Source organism: Scardinius erythrophthalmus, assembly GCF_964197995.2.
Source record: "Scardinius erythrophthalmus genome assembly, chromosome: 22".
NCBI classification, from domain to species: Eukaryota; Metazoa; Chordata; class Actinopteri; order Cypriniformes; family Leuciscidae; genus Scardinius; species Scardinius erythrophthalmus.
This window is the reverse complement of record NC_138242.1, coordinates 24,859,267-24,871,356: the sequence shown is the minus strand read 5'-3', so window position 1 is coordinate 24,871,356 and position 12,090 is coordinate 24,859,267. Positions and strand designations below refer to the sequence as shown.

Sequence of the window (12,090 nt, the reverse complement as noted above, 5' to 3'; positions counted from 1 at the left end):
TTATTACACAGCAAATGAACCAATCAGAAGATGGACCATTTTCCACCGACCACCGTGTTCAGTCTCACCAGATTTAATTTATTCAGGTAAGCATTGCAGTAAAACTCACTAAATCATTAATTCATATCAAATCAAGCATTCTAAACAACTTAAGTTTTTATTTTTGCATTCTTTTGATCTATTATTAGGCCAAGGAGTCCGACCTGACCAGGAAGGTGCCTAATAAGCATAGCCTATCAGCGCACAGGTAGGTTAACTACTGAGGGAAAGAAAAAGATCATCACATGGGGATTTCTTGCATCATGTATCTTACTGTGTATTTGTCTCAAACAGCTGTCCCTTCACTGCAAACAAGTTGAAATTGGCTAGCCTAAATCCCTGATTGCAGTTAAGCCTACGAATCTCAGCATTTTTGGAGAGAATTAAGGAAATGTAAGTATTAAAATTTAATCTGGCATAATTTAGTTTACAGTTCAACTGAAATGTTTGAATGTGCTGACAAAAGGGTGTTACTTACAAATATATATATTCTGAATTATAGTATGATGGAGATTAAAAACAATTTGATGCTTGTGTAATTTTCTCCTCTCTCTCTCTCCCTATTATATTTTTATATAGTGTTGGAACTGCGATCTTCTCTGAAGAAGAACTGAGCACATTTGTGTTGGTGGACACGTTTGCATCCAGGAAACAGGGGACTGATGCATATGTCACACTTTTCTGGAAACACTTCAGGAGTTTCAAAGTCGCGATCTGATTGGTTGAATTCTACAGGATGTTCGGGAGATGTGAGTGTCGTGTTCTTTATCGGTTCGCCTGGAAACAAATGCCGTGACACCAAAACCCCTCGTGGAAGAAGAATGCTATTGTGCTTACAACTGTGACAATGAGCGCTTACCAGGATCAACTAAACACTGGATTTTCAAAAGTATTTGAAGTTCGCGGCTCCATTGTTTAACGTTCTTGAATGAATAATTTATTAGATGCAGCCAGTCTGTTATTGTAGGGACACCAACATCATATATTATCACGCCCCTAAACATGACGCAGAACAAAACGAACTGTGATTAGTTGCGTTACATGTCAGTCAAACGTCCTCTTGGGTGGTCCAGACATTGATACTAATAATGAGAACTGTTTCTTGAGCATCAAATCATCATATAAGAGTGATTTCTGAAGGATCATGTGACACTGAAAACTTGGAGTAATGATGCTGAAAATTCAGCTTTGATCACATGAATAAAATATTTTTTAAATATATTCAAATAGAAAACAGCTGTTTTACATTGTAATAATATTTCACAATATTTACTGTTTTTACTGTACTTTTGTATCAAATAAAATATTTGTTGAGCATAAGAGATTTCTTTCAAAAACATTAAAATGCTTAATATTTTCTAAACTTGGCCACCAATGTACATCAAGCCAAAAATGTTTTGGAAATAAGTGAAATTATTTTGAAGGTGGGGAAGTGTGTCATGTTACCTAATGAGATTTTTGTTTGTTTTATCCTATGTTGGACATTTCCTTTTTGACTGCTTTAAATTGTATTGTTCTATTCTGGATTGAATTTAATTGTTGATATGTCAGTCATAATAAATAAGATAATCAACCACAGACTTTATTTTGTCAAATGCTTATTTTGTTTAGGATTTAGGATTTTAGATACCTTTCTTAACACAGTGTGTGTAGCCAAGGATAGCACATAATGTGGTAATGTTACACATGTTTACACATCTTTTACACATATTTTACACATGTTTACACATCTTTATGTTAACCTTTCTGACACATTTAGTGTGTTAAACTCATTAACACAGTGAATGAGTTGAAATTAACACAAATCTAGTAGTCCTGGAGCTCACCCACAGATGTGTTAAAATTTAACACAGGTTGTGTCATTTTTGACACATTCTTTCTAAGAGTGTACTATATAGTTAATATATAATGATTATCATTCAAAATCACCTCAGTGAACAAAAAAAAACATGTAGTCAGATGTGTGCTTTTCGCAACAACAACAAAAATAAAGAAATGAATAAACCGTTGCAAAGCTCTTTCTCCCTGGCGCCAAACCCTTGTCTCTCTTTCCTCCGTCACAGTTTCTCTTCCCCTGAGAGCGGAGCTGAAATCATCAGCTGTTCCTCTGAGAGTTTCAACACTCACCTCTGCACTGAGATGCTGTAACCACAGTGATCCATCCCAGCAGCTGCACAGGGACGGCCACTTACCTCACTGTTCTTTATATTGTTCTTTGTGTTACCCGTGGGATTGGCTTTTGTGTTGTGTGGGAAACAAAAGACCAACATGGACTTCACAGGTTAGTTCGGACTGCAGAGGACGCAATGTTGCTGTCACAGTTTCATCACTTCTCTTACATATGTCCATTAAAAGAGCAGTAGTGGACTAAGTTAAAGGCAAAATGTAAATACAATATAACTAATCATAAAATAAGTAAGCATTTAGTATAGAATACTATCTTATCTTTTAAAAGGTAAAACTGAGGCCTACACTATTGCAGGTTTGATACTGTGTTCCCAGACAGCAACATAGGCTGCGTTCACATTGCAGGGCTTAAAGGAACACTCCGACTTTTTGGGACTTTAGCTTATTCACAGTATCCCCCAGAGTTAGATAAGTCCATACATACCTTTTTCATTTCTGTGCGTTCTGTAAGGCTACGTTCACACTGCAGGGCTTAATGCTCAATTCCGATTTTTTTAAAAAATGCGATTTTTTTTGCAAGGCCGTTCACATTTCCAATTAAATGCGACCTTTTGTGATCTCCTGTGTGAACGTGAAATGACCCAGATGTGACCCGCATGCGCAGAAGAGTACTCAACGGTCAACAACGTCACTTGTTGTTTGCGGAAGTAGCTAAACTTTAACCAGAACCCGTCTCTGCTTTAACTAACTGTGATTCTCTCACTCACACACACACACACACACACACACGAGCGCACGCAGCGACCGTTACACAAGAGCCAGACAGCAGCCGCTGACCTATCTAATATCAGATTCAGCATAAATAAGTTAACATAACGTATATATAATGGCCGTGGGCTTTTTTTTTTTTTTTTTTTTTTAATTAACGGGCTCGTCGAGGTCGACCCGTTCGGCAGATTTACCACAGCTCGACGAATATGCAGTCCGTTTTCAAACCGACGACTAGCTGCTAACGTTACTTCAATGCAGAATAATGACGTTTTTCGCGTATCAATGACGTGCGGGTCGGATACATGCGACCTGGCCGTTCAGACTGAAGTCGCATTTCAAAAGATCGGATATGTATCGGATTTGGGACCACATACCCAAGTGGCCTGGGTCGCATTTGAAAAGATCGGATCTGTGTCGTTCAGACTGTCATGAAAAGATCAGATACAGGTCGCATAGGGGCAAAAAAATCGGAATTGGGTCGTTTCAGCCTGCAGTGTGAACGTAGCCTATGTGTTATTTGCGCACCCACCGCTAGCCTAGCTTAGCACAAAGACTGGATGTAAATGGATAATGGTAGCATACTAATCCCAATAAGTGACAAAATAATGCAAACATTTTCCTATTTACATGTTGTGATCTGTATAGTCACAGCATGTACAAATAACAAGGCTATATGAGACAGAGACCATTTTTAATCGTATAAATACTAGGAACTATATTCTCACTAGGCGTAGGAGCACAGCTACTTGGGCGGAGTGATTAGCGCAGCACACAAGACGCCCTGTGGTGAGGAGGAGAGAGTTCGCTCAGAGTTGGAGTAATAGAGTCAGCAATTACTAGATAGTAAATTTATAGTTTACAATCATGGGTGTTCGCTGTATTGTAAAGAGCTGCGACAATAAACAGGGGAGACCAGGTAATACTATGATGTTTCATAGAATTCCATTTCCAACCAAAAACGCTGACCTGATGAATCGATGGCTACTTGTTCTGGGTATAGATCCAAACACACCTGTAAACAGCATCAATAAGTATTTCGTTTGCTCTGAACATTTTACTATAGACGACTATTTTGAAAAAATGCAAGTTGCCACACGGACCATGAAACGTGTGCTAAAGGATACAGCCATCCCATCGATAATAAAGACAGGACAAATTGAATCACCTGTTGCTGCGGTAAGTGTTCCGTTATGTTTTGAGACTAACATTAGCCATACTGTAACAGTGCCATGCTAATGTAATGTAACCTTAGTAGTGACACTATTACGTGAATAGAGGCTCCGTGTGTCCCCTTTATTGTTATTATCACTGTACTATGAATGATCATTATAACAAAATCACTTACTTGGTGGACAGCTGACCATTAGGTTCACTCGGCATGGGGCGTTTCTTCCAGTTGATCTTCCGTGGTAGTGACGCAAATATTTTGATTGTCATCACTCATCAAGCCTTGACATTGATGGCAATAACCCGGTCCCATTCATTACAACAAAGGCACTCGGTTTCTGTCGGCATAGGTTGGCATGTTCCACATTTACACCACCAGTCCGTGTTCGTTCTGATTCTCCCTTCGACATCAATCTGTTCGGCATCTTGTCTTACAGTTTCCAAAGTTTGTAACTTCTCGTCTGTGTATTCTGGCTCAAAACTATATGGTTCTGGATCTTGGTTTGATACACAGAAAAATTCCTCTGACAATTCCTCAAAGTCAGCCATGATCACGAGTCGCATTCGCTACTAGCTAGTCTGTCACGCTTGTTTTGTTTACGGAACCATCAATAGTCAGGGCGTCTCGTGTGCTGCGCTAATCACTCCGCCCAAGTAGCCACTCCGCCCAAGTAACTGTGCTCCTACGCCTAGTGAGAATATAGTTCCCAGTATTTATACGATTAAAAATGGTCTCTGTCTCATATAGCCTTGTTATTTGTACACGCTGTGACTATACAGATCACAACATGTAAATAGGAAAATGTTTGCATTATTTTGTCCCTTATTAGGATTAGTATGCTACCATTATTCATTTACATCCAGTCTTTGTGCTAAGCTAGGTTAGCGGTGGGTGCGTCAAATAACATTTACAGAACGCACAGAAATGAAAAAGGTATGTATGGACTTATCTAACTCTGGGGGATACTGTGAATAAGCTAAAGTCCCAAAAAGTCGGAGTGTTCCTTTAATACTCAATTCCGATTTTTTGGAAAAAATTCGATTTTTTTGCAAGGCCGTTCACATTTCCAATTAAATGCCACCTTTTGTGATCTCCTGTGTGAATGTGAAATGACCCAGAAGTGACCCGCATGCGCAGAAGAGTACTCAATGGTCAACAACGTCACTTGTTGTTTGCGGAAGTAGCTAAACTTCAACTAACTGTGATTCACTCACACACACACACACACACAACACACGAGCGCGCGCAGCGACCGTTACACAAGAGCCAGACAGCAGCCGCTGACCTATCTAATATCAGCACAAATAAGTTAACATAACGTTAGTCTACTCTTATTCACATTGGATATATCATGATGGTGGCCGTGGGCTTTTATTTATTTTTTTAATTAACGGGCTCGTCGAGGTCGACCCGTTCGGTAGATTTACCTCAGCTCGACGAATATGCAGTCCGTTTTCAAACCGACGACTACTTCAATGCAGAATTATGACGTTTGTTGTGTATCAATGACGTGCGGGTCGGATACATGCGACCTGGCCGTTCAGACTGAAGTCGCATTTCAAAAGATCGGATATGTATCGGATTTGGACCACATACCCAAGTGGCCTGGGTCGCATTTGAAAAGATCGGATCTGTGTCGTTCAGACTGTCATGAAAAGATCAGATACAGGTCGCATAGGGGAAAAAAAATCGGAATTGGGTCGTTTCAGCCTGCAGTGTGAAGTGTCGGGCCAGATCCGGCCCACATGTGGAATCCACATGTACCAGATGTGGCCCGGATCTGGGCAGACGCTATGTTGCAGTCTGGGTTAGGCCTCCACTTGATGTCCGATGAAAAATTCTCAAATCTTGATGCAAAACTACTAAAACTACTACTACTACTGTATGGATATTAAAATAACAAATAGATGAAGGCTGGAGCTGTGATAGTGGGTAGTGCATTTGTTCAGGACACATATTGTGCTCATGAGAGTTTTTCTGAGGATAATATTTGAAGGTTTGGGGTCAGTAAGAGATTTTTTAAAAGAAATGAATACTTGTATTAATACTTTAATACTGTCATTCAAGTCAACCAAATCCAGATATGTACTGCTAAAGAAGGGCAGGATGGTGAAGTTTTGTTTTGTCATCTCAGGAACTCAAATCCCGACACTGTCTGAAAAAACAGTAAAAAGCCTGGGAAAGATCTTCGACAGCAGCCTCAGAGATACAACATCCATCAAAAACACCTGCGAGGAGTTGGAGAGGTGGCGAAGAATGTTTAAGAAAATTGAAGGCATGGGTGTACCAACATGGGATTCTGCCAAGGATACTGTAGCCTCTGCTTCTGAATGAGTTTCTGATTTAAACCATCTCAGAACTACAGCAGCAGTGGAGGAGGAGAGGTCCAGCAAAGCAGTGGGAATGGCACGTCAGGGTGCCTGGACTAGATGGGAACAAGCTATGGAGAGGAAGATCACGTGGACTGACCTCTGGCGGGCAGAGCCACACCGCATCAAGTTCCTGGTCAAGGCAAGTCTATGACGTCCTCCCCAGCCCGTCCAACCTGCACACCTGGGGTCTGGCCGATACACCAGGATGTGCCCTGTGCCAGAGAAAGGGAACCCTTGAGCACATTTTGAGCTGCTGCCCAAGAGCTTTGGGGAGAAGGCCTTTATCGCTGGCGGCATGACCAGGTGCTCAAAACAATTGCAGAGAGCATCCAGGTTACTATCAGTAGCTGCCGGAGCCCTCCAAGCAAACCATCAGCTTCATCAGGGCCAGAGAGAAGCCAGAAAGATCTTCTAGGATAACATCGGGGCTTCTGAACACTGCACAGGATTGGCAGCTGAAAGTGGACTTGGGCAAACAGCTTAAGTTCCCCCAGCACGTCGTCGAGACCACCCTGAGACCTGACATTGTCTTGGTATCTGAGGCAACAAAGAACCTGGTCATGTTGGAGCTCACTGTGCCATGGGAAGATTGTAAGGAGGAAGCCTTTGAGAGGAAGAGGGAGAAATATGATGGCCTCGTCAGCAACTGCCACAACCAAGGCTGGAAGGCAAGGTGCTTACCTGTGGAGGTGGTGTGCAGAGGCTTTGCAGGGAAGTCCCTCTACGGGGCCTACGCTGCACTCAGCATCACAGGTGAGAGAAGGAGAAGGGCTATTAGCAATAGCACAGAGGCTGCAGAGAAGGCTTCGAGGTGGCCCTGGATCAAAAGAGTGGATCCGTGGTTAAATGCTGCTAGGGCACAAGCTGAGGCCTGATCAACCTTAGCTGGGTCGCCTGAAGGAGGGTGTCTGATGTTTCGAAAGACCCGAAACACCCAATGAGATCAGGAACATCACTGATGATGTGCCCTAGCTTAGCATCAGAAGATGTATCATTAAAAAAAAACAATTTTATAATATTCTATTTCAAATAATAAATGCTGTTCTTTTGAACTTCATCAAAGAATCCTGAAGAAAACTGATAAAAAATGTTTCTTGAGCAGCAAATCATCACATAATATATTAGATTGATTTAGGGTCATGTGACACTGAAGACTGGAGTAATATGCAAACAATTCTGGCTGTGCCATCCTACATTTAAATATTAATAATATTTGACAATCTTACTGTTTTTACAGTATTTTTGATCAATTAATGCAGCCGTGGCGAGAATAAGATGACTTCTTCTTAAAAAAAAAAATCTTACAGACCCCAAATTTTGACATAGAATAGAATAAATTAGAATAAATAAGCAAAAATCCAAGAAATGTTACAATAATGCCTGTTTTCCTCTATCCAAGCACCAGCTTTCTGTCAGATAGGCCTAGGTAATGTCAATTAAGTCAAGTCACCTTTAATTATATAGTGCTTTTTAGAATATGCAGATTGTTTCAAAGCAGCTTTAAAGTGATAAATTATTCAATGATGCAAACAGTTCATTTCCGCTATACAACAGCTTGAAAAAGAAAATAGTGTCAGCTGAAGTCAGTTCAATGTTGTTTCAGTTCCGTTGATAATGATAATCAATAGTGATAAATCAAGTAGAAGAAAGGGACTGATATGAAAGTGAAACTAAGGGTGTAAGAAAACACGTTCACAGAGGGAGGAATATTGTAGCAGTGTGTGTATATTTAGCCCCTTAAATCATATTTGCCTTGTTTTCCTCACCAGAAGCCTGCCGGCTGTGGCGTCCCACGAAAGATTGAATTTCCTCACACAGATTTTGTTTTAGCTTCAAACCCCCTCAAGAACATAAGACTGCAGAACATCTCACTTCTCCATTCAACACAACCAAAATGGGCTGTTTCAAGCCATTGGTTAAATTGAAATATATATTTAAGCTTGAGTGGTTCTGCACACTTACCGGTGTAATCAAGTTAGGGAAAACTTAGTAAAACAGTTAGTTCAGAATCATGTGCCTGAATTGGGGCTTTATGCACAGCTGCACTACTTCCTGAACTTCAGCCAGCTCTTTGTTTCCTGTCTGCCATTATTGGACAAACTGATTAATCCAGTGCTGCGTTCCAGTCCACTTTTAGACACGCACTTGCGAACTTCCCTAAGCACTTCCCCTTGGGGGAATCCCTGCCGCCATTTTGAAGTGCGTTCCACTTTGTGAAGTGGACGAGGGAAGTTTATATGGACAGACCCTCGTTCCCTCGATTTTGACAGAGGGAGCGAGTCTACTTCATATGTACACTTAAGGCGCCTATATGTCCCACAATGCAGTACGATTGTGACGTCCCCACAGATCTCATCTAATCACCACCACAACAAACAACTCTATGATATATTAATTCTATATTTTTTTTATTTAAAACAACCCAAACACACCTATAAACATTTGGAAGCTGCATTAAACTAATTCTTAAAGGGGAAAAATAAATAAATACATAAATCAACTCCACAACTGATTCCAAGTGATCAAGGGCTTAGGACGTACCAGTAGTGGGCACTCGTGCAACGTAAGCAATGACGTACATCCGAGTGAACGAGACGGAGGGAAGTTAGCGAGTGAAGGGCATGACAATTGTGGACTGGAATGCAGCACAGGTGTGCCTGACCTCAATAACAATAATCAGACACACCTGGATTAATCAGTTTGTCCAATAATGGCAGACAGGAAACAAAGAGCTGGCTGAAGTTCAGGAAGTAGTGCAGCTGTGCATAAAAGCTGTGCTCTTTACGGACACTAGAGAGCACTAGACGACAAATAATGGAATTAATTAATTAATTCGTCATTTTTTCTATTGTTAATCTTTTATCTGAATGTTTGTATCTTCTTCTAGGCCTACATCTGTATTTGTCAGGTTTCAGTCTATGTATATATTTGTGTAGGAAAACAAAGCATCTGAATTTCTGTACTCTCAGAGAATGAACTTCTCAGTTGTTGATGAAGCGTAATGAATAGCCTACTGTCCATTTGTTTCCATACATCCGCCATCTTTGCTTTGTCCTTTGATTCGGATGTTCTATAATTACAACCACTAAAAAACTTTTGGTTATGAAAAACAAGTAGACATACACGTTAACTAGAATCAACAACTCTTGGTAGCTTACCTACTAATGCTCAACCAAATGTTTCGGATCTGATGGCTACTATAGCTCCCATAGTCACATGGGATAGCATAATATTGCTGGAAGAGTAGGTCATTTCAATACTGCAACTCCTAATTATCTAACTTGCCATACCGTGTAGTAAGTATTCGTATACAGGGAGGCTGTATGGGTTTGTGTGATGTGAAAATTAAGACTTTCACTTCCTGGTATTGAATTGATTTTAGCCTACTTGACCACACAATTCTAGATGGACGTCACATGAGTTCAATATGGTAACTTCCAGCTCATGTAAAGACAACTATATGATTGCTTGTATTGAATGTCCATAAGATGGCGCTATATGTTCAGTTTTGCCACATGCCATTACATAAACATGGGAAACTGGTTTAGGGCTACCAAAGCAGTGAAAGAAGTGAGACAAAATAAAGTTGCTTTTCACAATTTACAATGATTTTTCTTTACTTTCGTTTGTCATGTTCTTCACTTACACTGTCTCCTTGGTTACCAAGTACTTTTGATAAAACCTAATAGACTTAAAAACTTAGGTTTAATGTAAATTATTGAGGATGTATTGACTCATTAGTCACATTCTGTTAATTCTGAACATAAAAAGTTACACAGTGTACCTTTAAAGAGATAGTTCACCCAAACATGACCAAACAGTTGACGGACCCCATTGACTTCCATAGTACCGGGGAAAAAAATATGCTTACACTTTATTTTAAGGTGTCATTGTTACAGTGTAATTATATATTTAAGTACCGAGTAATATTAAGCAACTGCATGTACCTACTATAGGGTTAGGGTAGGATTAGGATTTGGTTAAAGGTTAGTTGCATGGCTCTCATTAAATTATAAATTATATTATTGGATAGTTATATTTTTATTTATTAAAAAAATAATTGCCCCTTAAACAACTTGTAATTAGCAAGGCTGAAGATTTAAAGGATAATCAGCAAACACTACAGTGCATTTTCCCATTTGTGAATAAATACCCGGTCCATCAGAAAAAATCAAGGACACTGCTGCTACCACAAGTGCATGCTATTACGGTACACCTGCAATTGCATGTTGATCTCAAAGCTAATTTACAAATGACCCTGCATGACTCCAGACTTCAGCATGAGAGCTGGTGAAAGAAGATGTACAGAGAAAGATACTGATACATATATCTTCCCTCAATGGCTCTAGTATCTGTGGTTTCTGTTTGTAAACCTGCTGGGTTAATGAAGAATAAGACACGGGAAGATTCATCAGCGCTGTTTGTGCTTATCAAACACTATTAGATTAATGTGGTCCATTCAGCTGTCCATGTCTGTGATCTGCACTCCCACTTATTTAAAGGGATAGTTCGGCCAAAAACGATATTTAACCCATGATATACTCACTCTCAAGCCGTTCGAGATGCATATGTCAATCTTTTTTCAGACAAACACATTTTCAGTTATTTTAGAAAATGTCTTAGATCTTTCAGTGGTTACTAAACCGCACGGATTACCCTCAGAAGGCCTTCGTTTATCCCCCTGTAGCCGGATGGATTACTTTTGTGAAGGATGCATGCACATTTTTGGACTTGAAGGAGGTGGACCCCATAACTTGACATTATAACCACTGAAAGATCTAAGACATTTTCTAAAATAACTGAAAATGTGTTCGTCTGAAAAAAGATTTACATATGCATCTCGAACGGCTTGAGGGTGAGTAAATCATGGGTTAAATATAATTTTTGGCCGAACTATCCCTTTAAGAGGAATTTAAAGCCTCAACTAAGCTATGTTATAGAAAAAGTGACAATGCATTCATTTTCATAAATCTTGGATAGTGATTTAAATGTCATCTGGCCATACCAGGTAACTGATAAATGTCTTAGCTTGTATGTAACTGTTAACAAGCATGAAATGTGAGTCAGTGTAAGTGCAATTAGAGTATTCAGTAAAAGAAAAACTGTTGTGAATAACTTGACTCTCACATTTAATGAAGAAAACATGGGTGACATTTACATGAAAAATCCATTACCATGATGCTAGGGATTTGTGTGTGGTTTCCAGGGCATTAGGTCATGCTTAATAATGTGTAGCATGTTGATTTTAGGTTGCTATGGTGTTACATACTGGCAAAAGACTGAAGTGCAATATTGTGGCCCTTAGGCCCCATTTATACACAAGAAAATCATTCATGATCAGGTCAGAGCCTACGTTAACAATTTAAGCTAGCTCTTTAAAACCCAAAAAGTGAAAATTCTGTCATCATTTACTCACTTTCTTGTTCCAAACTTTCATTTATTTTCGGAGCACAAATGGAGATATTTTGAATGAAATCTGAGCGATTTCTGTCCCTCCATTGACAGCTATACGCAACTACCACTTTGACGCTTCAAAAAGTCCATAAAGAGATTGTAAAACTAATCCATATGAATTGAACGGTTTAGTCCACATTTTATGAAGAGACATGATCG

The 12,090-nt window shown here is 39.8% G+C and overlaps 1 long non-coding RNA gene across 1 annotated transcript; it reads left to right on the top strand.

Annotated features, from left to right (window-relative positions):
* LOC308682755 lies at window positions 1–855 on the top strand. Its single transcript, XR_014029191.1, has 4 exons — window positions 1–86; window positions 189–247; window positions 334–432; window positions 619–855. It is a non-coding gene; the product is annotated as an uncharacterized lncRNA (long non-coding RNA).
* The last annotated feature ends 11,235 nt before the right edge of the window (window positions 856–12,090 follow it).